This window comes from Antechinus flavipes, chromosome 1, assembly GCF_016432865.1.
Source record: "Antechinus flavipes isolate AdamAnt ecotype Samford, QLD, Australia chromosome 1, AdamAnt_v2, whole genome shotgun sequence".
NCBI lineage: Eukaryota > Metazoa > Chordata > Mammalia > Dasyuromorphia > Dasyuridae > Antechinus > Antechinus flavipes.
Window position 1 is genome coordinate 31,446,417 of NC_067398.1, and position 18,476 is coordinate 31,464,892.

Here is an 18,476-nt window from a genome sequence, read left to right on the forward strand (position 1 = left end):
GCTTGAATTCTTATAAATTTGAGTTAATTCTCTATATATTTTAGAAATGAGGCCTTTATCAGAATCTTTGAATATAAAAATGTTTTCCCAGTTTATTGCTTCCCTTTTAATCTTGTCTGCATTAGTTTTGTTTGTGCAAAAACTTTTTAGCTTAATATCATCAAAATTATCTGTTTTCTGATCAATAATCATCTCTGGTTCTTCTTTGGTCATAAATTCTTTCCTCCTTCATAGATTTGAGAGGTAAACTATCCTATGTTCCTCTAATTTGTTTATATCATTCTTTAGTTTAGATTATGAACCCATTTCAACTTCATCTTGGTACACAGTCTTAGGTGTGGGTCAATGCCTGTTGTGAGCTTTTTCTTCTCAAAACGCAGCCAGGTGATAAAAGTTCAGATCTTTTAATATCTCCAATATAGCCCGGTTAGCTTAGAGGTCTATCTCTCTGCTTGGTTCCAAGAGCTCTCTCCAAATGTCTTTAAATCCAAAGGTCTGGTCCTTCAGCCTCTGCTTCTGCTTTCTTCAGCCTCCAGCCAGCTCCAACTCTTCATGTCATTCCGGTGAAATCTCCACTTGTAGCGTCTTCCTCTCTCGAGCTCTCCGACTGGCCCATTGGCCTATTTATGCTCCTTCCAGAGAGAGGGATTATGGGTAGTTCTACTTAGTACCTTGTTTCAGGTTCTGCCCAAAACATCTTCTTGTAAGATTAGATCAACTCTAATTACTTAGCAGTTAGTAAGGATTCCAACATCTCCCCCTTTCTTTTGTTTTAAAACATAGGGGGTTTCTGAGGGGGTACACATACATCCATCAATATGGGCCAGAATTTTGTAACAGATATACATGGTATACATAAATCCATCAATATGGGAGGCATTATACATAATTTACAAAAGCACACAGCAATATAACACAGGCTAGTGGTACTGCAAAAAGTCTCATCAACAATCTTTCATCTCAAGAAATCCAATGATTCTTGCAATTGCTTAAAATACATAAGCACATAGTAATATAACACAGGCAAGTAGTAATGTAACAACATAAATCGACCTGAAAATTTACAAATGTCCATAAGTCCTAGAAATAGTCCATAAGGAATCCATTGTCCATTAGTTCATGCGCCAGGAATCTAATAATTCCTGTAAGCTCTGAAGTACTGCAAAAAGTCTCATCAACAATTTTTCATCTCAGGGAATCCAGTGATTCTTGCTGGTTTTTCAGGAACTGAAAGCTGAAGATTTTAAAGTTCTTTTGACAGTCTCATTGTTAGCCATCTGATTCCTTTTCCACCTGTGGAAATATAAACAGATCCTCTTCCCCAAGCAGTTAACCTATCTAATTCTCTTCTATTTACCACTTTTGGGATTTCTCCTCATCATCTGGTAATTACATTGGAGCTGTTTGCATTGGATATTGCCTTGTTGTCTTAAAAGGCCTGTATTCTTCCCAACTGTAATCCTGATTGCTTTTCTGTTGGTTGATGACATCAGAGTTCTGAATTTCTAAAGTCTCTCTGGGTGTGACCTCAGCTGCTATCATGCCCCACCTGTCCTTTGATTGATACTTTAGAGCTGGGCCCTGCCTCTCATTCCTCTGGGTCAATATACATTTAGAGGCCCAGTGAAAGCCTCGGTTACATTTTGGACATGGGGTTTTGGGTTTTCTCTCACCCTGTCTTCTCATTCTATCTCTGTATCTACATTGGGCTCTTAGATGTCCAATTTTTCCGCATTGAAAACATCGACGAGTTTCTCTAGAATTCCTCTGCCAAGAAGGACCTTGTCTTTCCATGTTCATCATAGTCTGGGCATAATAAGCATTTGTGCCCACTGTGGCACAGTGTCTTATAATTTCCTCTAAAGGAGCATCTTTGTCTAGCCCCCATATAATTCTCTTGCAAATCTCATTGGCATTTTCTTTAGCCAGATGTCTGGTCATTATTTCTGTTGCTGCATTGTCTCCAATGGTTCTTATTACAGCTGTTTGTAAACGTCCCACAAAATCTGCAAAAGGTTCATTGGGACCTTGCTCTATTTTTGTGAAAACATTATTTCCATCTTTCTGTCCAGGGAGAGAATTCCAAGCTTTATTGCAGCCTTAGAAATTTGCTCATACACTGTTATGGGATAATAAATCTGTTCTGAGCTCTCTGCATACTGACCTTCACCAGCTAGTTGGTCAAAAGCAACTTGTACAATAGCTCCTGTTTGCCTATTGTGTTGGGCTTGAATCCTACATAATTCATGAAACTCCGAAAGCCACAATAAATTTTGTCCCGGTTCTAGACAAATTTCCACTATGGATTTCCAGTCATTCGGGGTTAGGATTTCATAAGACAAATTATCCAGTAACATCTTCACATAAGATGATGTAGCCCCATAAAGAGTGCAACCCTTTTTCAAATCTTTAATTTTTCCCAAATTAAAAGGAGTGTATTTTCTCTCTTTTTGACCTGAGGAGTTGAGCTCTTCAATCACAGGATCCCCTTCATTTTTTGCTTTAATTAATGCTTTTTCTAATCTTGTTAAATTCTGCTTTACAGGAGAAGCTGACTGTGTTTCTGTCTCACTCCCTTCCTCTTGTTCTACCCATGAAGGGTTAATTGCGGGGGGAGGGTCATGAGATGTGGAATCACCTAATTCCTCCTTCTGTGAAGTATCATACTCAGAATTGTAATTAACTCCATTCTCATCTGATTTGTCCTCCTTTTCACCTAGTAAAGTTGGCACTTCCTCCTGTACTTTCCTTTTCATCATTCTATCACTTAAATAACTTCTTATAGCCAATTGTATTACATTATATGTATTAATTATTGAGTTAGGCCCATTTTTATCATAGAATTGACAAAGATCCTCTCCAACCAATTTCCATTCATTTAGATCTAATTCCTTATCAAGAGAGAAACAAGGACATATATCCTTTACAGTTTGTAAAAATTCAGTGATTTGCTGTAAACTTATAATTAAACCTTGGCTTTCCATAATTTTGACAATGCTCTCTAAACATTTTCCTTGAACAGAAACAGACTGTTTTCTAAATATCTGTCCCATCTTAGCTGAAATTCTACTTTAACTCTTCTAACAAAATTTCTTTGTTGCACTCACCCTAATTTCTGGGTTGAAGTTTTTTCCACTGGATCAGGATCAGAGGCTTTTCCACTTGAATCAGGATCGGAGCTTTTCCACTGAAATCCACGGAGGGGTCTGTTTGCCCCACGTTGGGCGCCAAAATGTGGTGATCTTTTTCTTCTCAAAACACAGCCAGGTGATAAAAGTTCAGATCTTTTAATATCTCCAATATAGCCCGGTTAGCTTAGAGGTCTATCTCTCTGCTTGGTTCCAAGAGCTCTCTCCAAATGTCTTTAAATCCAAAGGTCTGGTCCTTCAGCCTCTGCTTCTGCTTTCTTCAGCCTCCAGCCAGCTCCAACTCTTCATGTCATTCCGGTGAAATCTCCACTTGTAGCGTCTTCCTCTCTCGAGCTCTCCGACTGGCCCATTGGCCTATTTATGCTCCTTCCAGAGAGAGGGATTATGGGTAGTTCTACTTAGTACCTTGTTTCAGGTTCTGCCCAAAACATCTTCTTGTAAGATTAGATCAACTCTAATTACTTAGCAGTTAGTAAGGATTCCAACAAATGCCTATTTCTGTCATACCAGTTTCCAACTTTCCCAGTAGTTTTTGTCAAATAGTGAGTTTTTATCCCAAAATCTGGGTTCTTTGGGTTTGTTAAAAACTAGATTATTATAGTCATTGACTATTTTGTCCTGTGAATCTAATCTGTTCCACTGATCAACTGGTCTATTTCTTAGCCAGTACTAAATGGTTTTGATGACTGCTGCTTTATAATATAATTTTAGATCTGAAAAGCCACCTTCATTTGCTTTTCTCTTCATTAATTCCTTTGAAATGCTTGACCTTTTGTTCTTCCAGATGAATTTTGTTGTTGTTTTTTCTAGGTCAGTAAAATAGTTTCTTGGGAGTTTGACCAGTATAGCACTAAATAAATAGATTAGTTTAGGTAGTATTAGCATCTTTATTATATTCCCTTGACCTACCCAAGAGCACTTGATGTCTTTCCAATTGTTTAGACCTGACTTTATTTGTGTGGAAAGTGTTTTGTAGTTTTGCTTATATAGTTCCTGACTTTCCCTTGGCAGATAGATTCCCAAATATTTTATACTATTAACAGTTATTTTAAATGGAATTTCTCTTTGTATCACCTTTTGTTGGATTTTTTTAATGATGTATAAAAATGTTGAAGATTTATGTGGATTTATTTTGTATCCTGAAACTTTGATAAAGTTGTGGACTGTTTCTAATAGCTTTTTTAGTTGATTATCTAGGGTTCTCTAAGTATACTATCATATCATCTACAAAGAGTGATAATTTGTACCAACTCTATTTCCTTTAGTCACTTTTTCTTCTCCTATGTCCAAAGCTAGCATTTCTAATACAATATTGAGTAGTAATGGTGATAGTGGGCAACCTTGTTTCACCCCTGATCTTATTGGGACTGGTTCTAGTTTATCACCATTACATATGATGCTTATTGATGGTTTTAAACAGATGCTATTGGCTATTTTAAGGAAAAGTCCATTTATTGCTATACTCTTTAGTATTTTTAATAGGAATGGATGTTGGATTTCATCAAATGCTTTTTCTTCATCTATTGAGATAATCACATTTTTTTTGTTAATTTGGTTATTGATATAGTCAATCATGCTAATAGTTTTCCTAATATTGAACCAACCCTGCATTGTTGGTATAAATCCTATTTGGTCATGGTGTATTATCCTGGGAATGATTTTCTGTAACTTCTTTGCTATTATTTTATTTAAAATATTTGCATCAAAAATAAATAAATAAATAAATAAAATAAAATAAAATAAAATAAAATATTTGCATCAACGTTCATTTGGGAGATTGGTCTATAATTTTCTTTCTCTATTTTCATCCTACCTAGTTTAGGTATTAGTACCATGTCTGTGTCATAAAAGGAATTTAATAGGAGCCCTTTGTTCCCTAATTTTTTTCAAATATTTTATATAGTATTGGAGTTAGTTGTTCTTTAAATATTTGGTACAATTCACATGTAAATCCATCAGATTCTGGGGATTTTTTCTTAGGGAGTTGATTAATAGCTTGCTCTGTTTCTTTTTCTAAAATGGGACTATTTAAGTAATTAATTTCCTCTTCTGTTAATCTGTTAATCTCCATTTCACTTAGGTTATCAAATTTATTAGCATTAAATTGGGCAAAGTAACTCCTAATTATTGCTCTAATTTCCTCTTCAGATGGAAAGTTCTCCTTTTTCATTTTTGAAACTAACAATTTGATTTTTCTCTTTCCTTTTTCTAATCAAATTAACTAAAGGTTTATATATTTTATTGTTTTTTTTCATAAAACCAACCTTTAGTTTTATTTATTAATTCAATAGTTTTTTTTTAACATTCAATTTTATTAATCTCTCCTTTAATTTTTAGAATTTCAAGTTTGGTATTTGATTGGGAGTTTTTAATTTGTTCTTTTTCTAGCTTTTTTAGTTGCAAACCCAATTCATTGATTTTCTCTTTCTCAATTTTATGCAAGTAGGCTTCTAGAGATATAAAATTTCCCCTTATTATCCCTTTGATTGCATCCCATAAATTTTGGTATGTTGTCTCATTATTGTCATTTTCTTGGATGAAATTATTAATTGTGTCTATAATTTGCTATTTCACCCGTTCATTCTTTAGGATGATATCTAGTTTCCAATTATTTTTTCATCTCTTTTCTTTTGGCATTAGATTGTATGTGATTTCTATTGCATCATGATCTGAAAAAAAATGCATTTACTGTTTGTGCCTCTCTGCATTTGATTTTGAGGGTTTTATGCCCTAATACATGGTCAATTTTTGCATAAGTTCCATGAAACACTGAGAAAAAAAGTAAAATACTTTCTATCTCCATTTAATTTTCTCCAAAGATTTATCATACCTAACTTTTCTAATATTTTATTTACCTCTTTAACTGCTTTCTTATTTATTTTGTGGTTTGATTTATCTAGTTCTGAGAGAGCAAGGTTGAGAGCATCCACTAGTCTAATTTTGCTGTTTATTTCTTCTTGCATCTCTCTTAACTTCTCCTCTAGGAATTTCTGTGCTAACCACTTGGTGCATATCTGTTTAGTACTGAAATTGCTTCATTATCTATGGCACCCTTAGTATAATATAGTTTCCTTCCTTATCTCTTTTAATTAGATATATTTTTGCTTTTACTTGATCCTTTTCAGCTGAAGCATAGTATATTCTGCTCCAGCCCTTTACCTTCACTCTGTATGTATCACTAGGCTTTAAATGTGTTTCTTGTAAACAACATATTGTAGGATTTTGGCTTTTAATCTAGTCTGCTATCTGCTTTCATTTTATGGAGTGTTGATCCCATTCACATTCATACTTAAAATAACTAATTCTGTATTTCCTGCCATCTTATTTACCCTAGGTTATACTTTTCTCTTTCTTATCCCCCTTCCCTCCTCCAAGTATTTTGGTTTTGTTGACCACCTCCCTCAAACAGTCCTCTGACTTTAGACTCCTCTCCCTTTTTTACACCTTTCCCTGTCTTTTCCCCCCTTTCCCTCTTACTTCCCTATAAGGTGAGACAAGTTTCTTTGTGAAGTTAAGTATGTCTGATATTCTCTTTTTGAGCCAAATCTGATGAAAGTAAGATTCACACAATGGTCACCCCCTCCTTCTTTCTCTCAATTATAATAAGTTTTCTTTATTTATTTAATAAGTTTTCTTTTTCTTTCTTTCTTTCTTTATTTATTATTTATAAGCTTTTTGTTTATTTAATAAGTTTTCCCTTATTTTACCTCCTTTTTCCTCTTCTTCCAGTATGATCCCCTTTCCACCTCTAGTTTCTTTTTCATATTATCATAATAAAATCAAATTATATCTGCATTCTCTAAGTATACCCATAACAGAAATAGAGTTCTCAAGAGTTCTTTCTGTTTTACCTTTTTATGCTTCTCTTGAGTTTTGTGTTTGGAAATCAAAGTTTTTGTTTAATTCTGGTCTTTTCATTAGAAATAAGTCAAATTCACTTATATCATTGAATATTCACCTTCTTCCCAGAAAGATAATGCTCATTTTAGCTGGATAGCTTATTCTTGGCTGTAATTCCAGTTCCTTTGCTTTTCAGAATATCAGATTTTAGGCCCTTTGATCCTTTAAAGTAGAAGCTGCTAGGTCCTGGGTAATCCTAATTGTGGCTCCTCTATATTTAAATTGTTTCTTTCTGACTGCTTGCAATGTCTTTTCCTTGGTATAATGTTTTTGAAATTTAGCCATGATATTCCTTGGGAATTTAATTTCGGAGTCTCTTTCAGGAGGTAATTGGTGGATTCTTTCAATGGCTATTTTACTTTCTGATTCTAAAATATCAGGGCAATTTAAAGATTTTCTGTAAGATAATGTCTAGGTTCTTTTTTTCATCATGGCTTTCAGGAAGTCCAATAATACTTAGATTGTCTCTCTTAGATCTATTTTCCAGGTCAGTTGTTTTTCCTAGGAGATATTTCATATTATCTTCTATTTTTTTCTTTTTTTTTTTTGACTGATTCTTGAAGTCTTATTGAATCATTCACTTCCATTTGTTCAGTTTTAATTTTTAGTGTATTATTTTCTTTAGTTACCTTTTTTAGCTCTTTTTTGCAATTGGCCATTAATATTTTTGTTGTTCATTGCATTCTTTTTTTGCATTTTTCCATTCCTTCTTGCAATGATCTCATTTCATTTCCTCATTTTTCTTCTATTTTTTCTGCTAACTCTCTTTTAAGATCCTTTATGCAATTTTTTGAAGAAAGCCTTATGAAATGGGGATTAGCTGACGTCTCTTTTGGGGGCTTCTTCTAGAGTTGCTTTGCCTGTAGAAACCTCAGGATTTTAGGTCTGTTCCACTCTCTCTCCATAAAAGCTGTCTATGGTGAAAGTTCTTTTTTGTTTTTTATTCATTTTTTTTTAAGGCTTGAGGTCTGTTCAGTGCAAAGGAATTTTTAATTCTTTAATTTGCTGTTTTAAGTTGCCCTGGGGCAGTTCTGTTGATTGATTTCTGGTGCTGGGTAATGGTGGCTAGGTCTTTCTGCTGGCACTCAGTGGTTTACAATTTGCCCTTTGTAGCAAATCTGCAAAACCACCTGCTTGGAACCAAAACAGAGTAGCCTAAGAGACTGACAGAAAATTCCCAGGTGCCTGAAAGTTGCAAAGCTCTGACTCCCCACTGCAGCTCCTTGCCCCATCTCCCTGTACTGTGGTCTGGGCTCCGCAGACTGTCCCCCTGCCTGATTGAAACCTGTTCTGAAGTTCTTCCAAGGTATCTTCTTCTGGGAATGTGTTGTACTCCAGATATTTATGGATTCTTTGACTTTGAAACCAGTTTAGAGGCTTAATCTGCTATTGGTTTGAGAGAAAGTTAGAGGAGGTTATAGAGAATCATGTCTGCTCTCCGCCATTTTGTCTCCATCCCTGGAATCAATGCCCATGCATATATTATAACCTAAAATTACCTTTTCCCTAATGCCTCCATGTGTCCCGAAGAGAACATAAGCAGAGTAAGCAATTTATTCCTCTTCACAGTGATTGTAGGTAAAGTTCCAATCTAGGAAAGAGATGAAACATGCAGATTTTCTATGTGAGGACCTGTAACATCATCAACAACTACACCTGAATATGCAGACAAAGCTGATCCATACAAATGTCCATCAGTAGAAGTAAAAAGGGATTGCAGTAAATTGAAATGATCTTAATTATTTCATATTTTGAGATGGTAAGGTTGCACATTTACTTTATGTCAATCTACAGCAATGCAAAAAACCTTCTCCTCCTTCCTCCCCACAAAAGATATTTCTACATTTAAAAAATTATTTTAATTTCTTGCATGAACTTATCCAAGAAGAAATATTGTAAATTAGAGATCTAGACCAGAGTTATCAAGATAATCCCCTCAATTTTTCACTTCCCTTTACCTTTGAAATTTAGCTTTGTGAGCATAAAAATAAATACATATGTAAAAACACACATAATCTGCATATATGGATACAAATATGAAAACAGATGAATTTGTCTCTTTACATATACATATATGTATACATGTGTGTTGGTATATATACATATCTATATAATGTAAACTAACTATTAGAAAGTAAATTCTCATCCTCACAGAATGACCTTCTGGACACCAAAATTCTTGGTCTTTATGAAGAAAAAATGAAGGAAGGGAGGAAGAAAGGGAGGAAATAAGCAAGGAAGAAAGGAAGGAAGAAAGGGAGGGAGGGAGGAAAGAAGAAAGGAAGTAAGGAAGAAAGGAAGGGAGAAAGGAAGGAAGGGAGGAAGCAAGGAAAGAAAGAAGGAAGGAAGGAAAGAAGGAAGGAAAGAAAGAGAGGAGGAGGACGGAGGAGACGAGGAAAGAAATGAAGGAAAGAAGGGGAGGAAGGGAAGGAAGGAGAGGAGGGAGAAAAGAAGGAGAGAGAAAGGAATGAAAAAGGGAGGATAGGAGGGAGGGAAGGAAGGAGGGAAAAGGTAGAAGGTCTGGAGAACATAGTGACATTAGAAGATTGTAAATGTAGCAGGATTTGACACCTGCTTTCTCCCTCACCATTCTCAAACTTTCCCATTCTTCGTTGTAGCACCTTCTATGCTGACTTATGCTGACATCATTTTGGCATCACCTTCCCAGCTTCCTTCTGTCGCCATTAGCCTGCACCAAGACATTGTCTTAGAATCGTTGTGACAGTATGAAGTCATATTCAAGTGACAAGGAAATTAGTGTGGGGGTGGGGGAGTGTAAAGAAATAATTATTATGCATTCTCATTATCTCTTATCTTTCAAACCTGAATGTTTTGGCCATTATGTAACTTTTTGTTTTTCAAAATAAAATGAAAAGCATAGACTCATTCAGAGGGGAATTTCTTGGAAACCAGGTTCATTGCTAGAGAGGATTTTTTTTTTTCCCCATTGAAAAGACAGACAGTTGTAACATTGGCCGGAATAATGTGTTATACAAGTGGCCATTTTGGGAAAGGATATCAAGTCTTCACAGAGTATTTGCCTTCTTTGCATTTTATATTAGTAATACTAGTATTAGTAATATTTAGCACTTCAAAGTTTGCAAAGCAAATTCCTTACAATGGCCCTGGGAAGAAGTTAGTAAGACTCTTTTTCTCCCCATTTTATAGATGAGAAAATTAAGGCTCTAAGAGGTTAATAATTACCTACAACTACTAGGTTAGTAATTATCTAAGGCACTATTCTAACTTGTGTGCTGGCTTAAAGAGAAGTCTTATTTCTACTATAATCCCTTGCCTTTCACTTGAATAATGTTCCCTTTCAGTGATCTATATAATTGGGGTGGAGTGAAAAGGACTTTATCCCAAGGTTTCACCACAGTATGATATAATTAAGAAGCTGCTGACAGACTTTGTGTTCCTTCAATGGATGAAAACAACTGAAATTAGTACTTAGCAAACATAATTAGTAACTTTTTTATCTTTGTAATAATGTTGTAATAATATCTTGCTGAATAAGAGACAGCATATTAAAATGAAATGTAAAAATAAGTTATTAAAATTTTAATAAATAAAGAAATACATTTAGGTTTTATCTTTAAAATAGGTGATTAAAGCATGAAACCACAAGATAATACATTTAACATTCTTGGTAAGTTTAGTTCTGACCTATAATGTTCTGTTCTTATCACACACTAAAGCTCTCTTTTGAGTCCCTGAGTCTATCTTTCAGACCACAGAGCCTTATGTCCCTCAGCAACAGGTCTCTCCTGTTAATAAATGGGCAAGGAATATGAACAATTTTCTGATAAAGTAATTAAACCCATTTCTAGTCATATGCCAAGTGCTGATTTCCTTCCCATACAACTGAATTTGTCATAAAATTTTGAGGTTATTGCCCTGAAAATCACAATTACTAACTACTTCTCTGCTCACTTTTTTTTTAAAGCTGTAACTGGTATGTATTAATGTATTATTGATTTTTTAAAAATAAATTTTGTTTATAATAGAGATTACATCAAATTTATCAAGGATAAACCAACTTTATTTTATCATACAAGCTGATTATTTTTAATTTAGAAACTCTCAATACTCTACTGCAAATATTATATAATTCTCCTATTACATCAGAAGAAACTGAATTTATTTTCCATTTTCCTTTGTCAGGAATTATTTTGAAGAAATCTTTTTTTTTTCTTTTTTAATTAAGGCCTTTTATTTTCAAAACACATGCATAATTTTTAATATTCACCCTTGCAAAACCTCGTGTTCCAATTTTTTTTAATTCCCCGCTTCCTCAGACAGCAAGTAATTCAATATATGTTAAATATGCACAATTTTTCTATACATATTTCTACAATTATAATGCTGCTCAAGAAAAATCAGATCAAAAAGCAAAAAGAGAGAGAGAGAGAGACAGAGATAGAGACAGAGAAAGAGAGAGACAGAGAGAAAGACACACACACACACACACACACACACACACACACACACAGAGAGAGAGAGAGAGAGAAAGCAAACAAAAACAAAAGTGAAAATATTTTGTTGTGATCTATACTTAATCCCCACAATCCTTTCTCTGATTTCAGTGGCTCACTTCATCGCAAGACCATTAGAAGAAGCCTGAATTATCTCTCTGTTGAAAAGAGCCACTTCCATCAGAATTGATTATTGCATAAACTTGTTGCCATGTACAATATTCTCCTGGTTCTACTCACTTCATTTAGCATCAGTTCATCTCAGTCTCTCCAGGCCTCTTTGAAATCATTTTCCTGATCATTTCTTATAGAACAATAATATCCCATAACAATCACATACCACAGCTTATTCAGCCATTCTCCAACTGATGGGCATCCAATCAGTTTCCAGCTCCTTGATACTACAAAAAAGGACTGCCGCAAACATTTTTGCACATGTAGCTCCTTTTCCCTTTTTTATGATCTCTTGGGATTCATGATCAGTAGAGACACTGCAGGATCAAAGGATATGCACAGTTTGATAGCCCTTTGGGTATAGTTCCAAATTGATATCCAAAATGGTTGGATCAGTTTACAACTCCACCAACAATGTATTAGTGTCTGTTTTCCCACATTCCCTCCAACATTTGTCATCTTTTTTCTGCATTCTAAGCCAATCTGAGAGATTTGTAGTGGTACCTTAAAGTTGTCTTAATTTGCATTTCTCTGATTTTAGAGTGATTTAGAGCACTTTTTCATATGACTAGAAATGGGTTTAATTACTTTATCAGAAAAATTGTTCATATTCCTTGCCCATTTATCAATTAGAAAATTTCTGCCCTCTTTTAAAGATATAAATTGACATGGCTTTCCCTGGCACTTGAAAACTATTGTTAGTATATGACACCCAGGTTATTCCAAAGCAAGCAAACATAATTCTTTGGATAATTCAAACTTTCTCTCTACCTCCCACTTCCATAAAATTACAACTTTGTAATCTAAATTATCAAGACATATCATAAAAAGGTGAATAAAAAAATAAAATTTACTCTGCATGGATAGACATCCTGCAGAGATTTCTCATTGGGGTTGGGGAGTAGGGCTCTGAATCTGAATTCTCCTCTTTAGGGAAGTAATATTCTAGACTATCTGGGAGTATTAAACTACTTCTAAGACTACAAGGCTAATGGTTTGAAAAAGAAAAGTAAAAAATGTAGGCAATAAAACATCAGCAGGGATTTTAAGCAATTGGGTAACATTAACTCATTTTTAGAGTGAAATATCTTAGACATGTCATTGTGTACTCTCTGTGATCTTTTTTCTATGCTGGAACCATTATAGTTCTGTAAGTATAGTCTTGATTTTCTCATCTATTCTCACAGTTTCATCTATGATAGTTACGTATATCTCTTCAAACCACAAATTCTAAGCTTTGACCACTTTCCTAAGTTCAAGATGCAATTTTTCAGCTTTCTATATATATATGTAGATTCTATATATATAAGAACTTTAAAAAAATATTCTCAATCACCCTTTTTCATAAGTGACATTGAAAAATCTGAAAAAAATCAAAGTAATTTAGACTAAAAATGAAATGATACAACAAAATAATCAAAATTAAATAACAGCAAAATTAGAATGAATTCTCTAAAATGTGAAACAATTTACTTGGAAAATATTAATCAGAAAGATAATTTAATAGCAAATGGGAGATATTCATTATTACTTAAATAGCATTTCAATATTAGGAAAGAGCAAAGCTGAATATTTTATTTCAGTCAATCGCAAATGAAAATTGCCTAAAATTATTAGAGCCAAACAACAAAATATGCTTCAATAGAATTCAAAGGTCAAGACCAAACTGGAATCCAATATTTTATTTTCCTGTAATATGATTGCCAAGTTTCATAGCTCAAAGTTAAAAGAGAAAATAGTACAAATAACCAGGAAGACGAAGATAATATTGTAATGAAATTTAATCAGAAATGTTTAAGATTACTCATCATCAAAAAAAAAAAAAAAAAAAGGAAAGACTATCATATAGTCCACCAACACTAACTTATTCTGCAAAGTATATCAAAATACATATTGATGCCAGTCAATTAAAAATGACTTTTAACAAAACTGACATCTAAGCCTTTTCTTTAAAAATATGGAGTTGGCCACAGTCTTTGAAATTTAAATGTCCAGGACAAAGGAAAATTAAGACATGTAACACAATTTGAGTATTCTAACTGAATTATAAGACAACATTGGCTAGGAAGTATTATGTAATCTAATGTTATTTTCAAGTAAAAAGTAAATCATCAAGAAGGGAAGTAAATAACAGTAATTATACAATAATTATATAGCTTTCAAACTTCATTATTTTAACAATCAGGAAATATTTGTGTTTCAAAATAAAATCAGTAATAAATAAAACAATAACTTTGCTGATCTTAATGTGCCTCTTGGAGCCTAGAACAAATCTTTCTGGAAGATAAACCAGAAAAATTATATACATCTAAGTAAAAGTTTAGTAAAACTAGATTTATGGATATTTAGTGATTGTTGAATGAGAGTCTTAAGGAACGTAACTATTTTTCAAGAGTATGAAGCAATCTCATTAATATCCTAGTGCATGAATAATTCAGTACTTAATGTAAAGAAACATAAATGTTAAATACATTCTTTATGTTTCACAATGGAAGAAAAATTACTCAACAAGAAATAGAAACAAAGAATAAAAATCTATGTAGAGATAAAATAGATCTAAATAATCTTATCTTAAATAATCAATTGGTTCAAGAATAAATAACAAATATAATACATTAATTAAAGTAAATTAAAATAATGAGAAACATTAAAATCTGTGGGATGATACTAAAGCATTTCTCAAAGAAAAATAGTACTCATTAGTGTTAAAAAAAAAAAAAAACACTAAAAGAATAAGAATATTTATCCCTCATAAAAGCAAAAAGTATATGTCCAAGAATTAGCCAAAGCATAAAAGGTACTCCCAATAAGAAAAGATAAAACAAACATATCCACTTTTCCCAATATTATTTTCCAGTGCTAGATGTATAACATTAAGACAAGATAAAAATTAGGGAAGAAGCATAGATAAAGATGAAGCAATTTTATTTAAAGATAATGTGATATTTATTTAGAGAACTAGGAAATTAATTTAAAAGAGTTTCAGTAAAATATCAAGATACAAAATGTATACAATATCTTTTGCTTTTCTATTATCAAGAAAGCCCAGAAGGAAGTAGAAAGAAAAAAATATATTTAAATAACAAAAATATTCAACAAAGAAAAAAAAAATAGCCAGACATATAACACAACTATGAAGTGGTGCTTTACCAAAACAAACAAACAAAAAAAGCATCCTAATTAACTGGATGAAGCCACATCTAGATCAAATAAAATAATTATAATAATAAAATCACATACCAAAATATTGGGTACATAGTTGAGCCATCCCACTGTCATAAAATGATCATGCTGTTCATATTTCTATAAAATTTTTATTAGACCTACCAAATTACCAAGTTATATTAGTAAAATTACAGAAAATAATAAAGAAATCCATTTTGACAAATAAAAAAATTTAAGAATAACAAGGTATACAATAAAAAATAATAAACAAGAAAGTCTTGATGCTATCAAATCTCAAACTGTGTTACAAATAGTGACTATCAAAGCAAAACAACACATTATTTTAAAAGCAAATAAGCAAATGATCAGTTTGCAATGTTATAAAATAGAAAAAAAAAAAGTTTGATACATTTTCCCCAAAATTTAATTTGACTTTGATAGCATTTGGCTTAGTACCACATACTGCATGAAATTTTTCTATATAATATTGTTGCAGAATAGTAATTACTTAATTAGAACTGATTTATTTATAAGCATTTCACAAGAACATCTACAATCAATAAGTTGGTTTAAACATTGACCACATAAACCCTGAGAGGCCTCATTGTTTACTAGAGAGTAGAGGAGGAATTGAGTTCAAATCCTCTGATTCAAATTGTGATCAAGGACTAGTCATATACAAATGTCTTTTTGAATGTCAGGTAACTTTATACAATTTCTCTAAGTTATAAATGACATATGATGGCAGTGTTTCAGGAATTAAATTTTAGGTTTTCAAAATGTTGGTCAATGTACCAACATAGGTAAATTTATAGAGGTCATTACTTATTTTATCCCATAATAATATAATTTATTGCAATAGCAACTTTAGGCAATGGTTTTCTAAGAAGATAATGAAACAAGTTGTGATCCCTTTAAGAAACTGATTTGTGATCCTTTCTGATTGATTTATGATTCAGATTACTCCTAGCCCCTCCTGGCTGATTCAAGAAACTAGGATTTTTGATTCATAAATCCTGGTCAAAAGCACCCCTTTGAATTCCAATAAGAGATCTGTGCTTGTCCCAGCCCCTACCAGATCTGAGCCAACTTGGGACTCCACCCACGGGCCCCCTTTAACTAAATCTCTCATTATAAAAGGAGCCAAACTAAAACCCTCTCTTTGCAGAGGTTCCAAACGTTCCATACTATGCTATGTTTAGCGCGCCAAGGCCCACTGGAATACTGTTTCCAGTGCCTCTTTACTCTCATCTATTTCCTTAATTAGACTTTAACCTTATTTCCAATCCCCATAATAAACCTCTTTTATCAGTCTAGGTTTTCGGGTCTGTAAATTCCTTTACAGAGAACCTTTGCGCCACCAGAAAGGGAATCCTCAGAACTTCCTATCCTTGTGCCACCACTAGACCTTATTTCACTCCCTGACCGCCAGAAACCCTAATTTCATTTGGGTACCCCAAATCTAAACCTCATCAATATGATTTGTACCAATGGAGATGATATTGACACAAAGGCATGGATTTTTGAGTTTTGACAATAAATATTTATGAAATACTGTTGTCAAATATAAACAACATGGTTCCTGTCTTTAAGACGTTTATATGAAGTAAGGTTGATAAAACATATATTGATAGTGGGAAGAACACACTGGAATAGGGGTTCAAGCTGATTGTATAGAAAAGTCTTCTATATCTTTTGAGATTGCTCAAAGAATTTTGAGGGGTGCAACACAGGTAGCATTCCCCAGAGACTTGACCTGCTAGTGTTACACTAGCAGTAAATTCAGAGAGTAACATTCCTCAACCTCAGAGAGTAAATAGAGAATAAATTCAGAGTTTCTAATAACTCATTCATATATAATATGTTGCCATGAATAATATATAAATGATTTGTATATTATACTCCATTATTAATAGATAAATATTATGCTATATTGACAATATCATATATTATGTGAGCACATATATTACATTTACTTAGTTGCAAGTAATAACAGCTGGCTTTTAGATAGAACTTTTAGGTTTTCAAGGAGCTTTACAAATACTATCTCATTTTATACTCACATCATTCCTGAAAAGAAGGTAAAATTATTATCCCCTTTTCAAGGAGCTTTACAAATACTATCTCATTTTATACTCACATCATTCCTGAAAAGAAGGTAAAATTATTATCCCCTTTTTATATATGAGGAAATTGAGGCAGATAAAAAGAAAATTATTTTCCAAGGCCATTTTTCAACTAAGATCTTCCTGATTCCTAGATCCAGCGCTCTATCTATAATATACCATCATTCCCCAGAAAACATAAACTCCTTGAATAAAGGGATTTCTTCATTTTTTTAAACAAAAGAGAAAAGATGAAAGATAGAGAAGGGAGGAGAGAGAATGGCGACATGATGGTATAGAAAGAGGATCAATATTCTATAAGAAAGGATTAGAAGGATGTTTTCAGAGAGGTTTGGAGAGACTTACATGAACTGATGCTAAGTGAAATGAGCAGAACCAGGATTTGATTTATGATTAGAAAAGGGAAGGAAGAAAATCAAATTGCCAGGGTCAAACATGAAAAGGATAAAGTTACCACCAATAAAGAGAAAATCAAAGCAGTAACTAAGAGCTATTTTGTTCAATAAGTCTGATAATCTAAGAAAAATAGATGAATACTTCAAAAATATAAATTGCCCAGATTCAGCCCTTTTTGTAGTAGCGAGAAACTAGAAACTGAATCAATGTCCATCAGTTGGGGAATGGCTAAATAAGTTATGGTATATGACTATTATGGAATATTATTATTCTATTTTAAAAAATCAGTAGATCATTTCAGAGATACCTGAAGAGACTTGCATGAACTAATGCTAAGTGAAGTAAATAGAATCAAGAGACATTGTACACAGCAACAACAAAATTATGTGATGATAAACTCCAATGAATGTGGCTCTTTTTCAACAATAGGACTGAATGTGGATCACAACATAGTATTTTCCCTTTTTTGTTGTTGTTTGCTTGCTTTTTTCTTTCTCATTTTTTTTCCTTTTTGATCTGATTTTTCTTGTGCAGCCTGATAAATGTGAAAATATGTATAGAAAATTGCACATGTTTAACATATATTGGATTACTTATTGTCTAAGGGAAGAGGTGGGGGAAGAGAGAAAAAAAAACTGGAACACAAGGCTTTTCAAGGGTGAATGTTGAAAACTATCTTTGCATGTATTTTAAAAATAATATATATATATGTATGTATATATATATTATTTTTAAAAATGAAGGAATAGGACTTAGATGATTTCTGAGAACTCTGCTACTTTAAATCTGTAACCTAATGATTATATTACCATCTGCAAAGTTTCTTCCAGTAGTAATATTCTATGATTTTGGTGTGCAGAAAAACAGATTCAATTCCTGCTTCCCTTATGCATATATATGTGTATGTATACGTAGTAGGGCAAGGAAAGATATCTAGGGCTGAAAGTATGGAATCAATGCACTGAGGTCAGGACTACCTTTCCACTATCGTACTGGCTCAATGATTGGTGTATAGAGGATTGTAGGAGGGCCTAGGGGGTGGAGTAAGACTAGTGAGACACCCTCGTGGCGGTTGACGGGAGGGAGAAAGC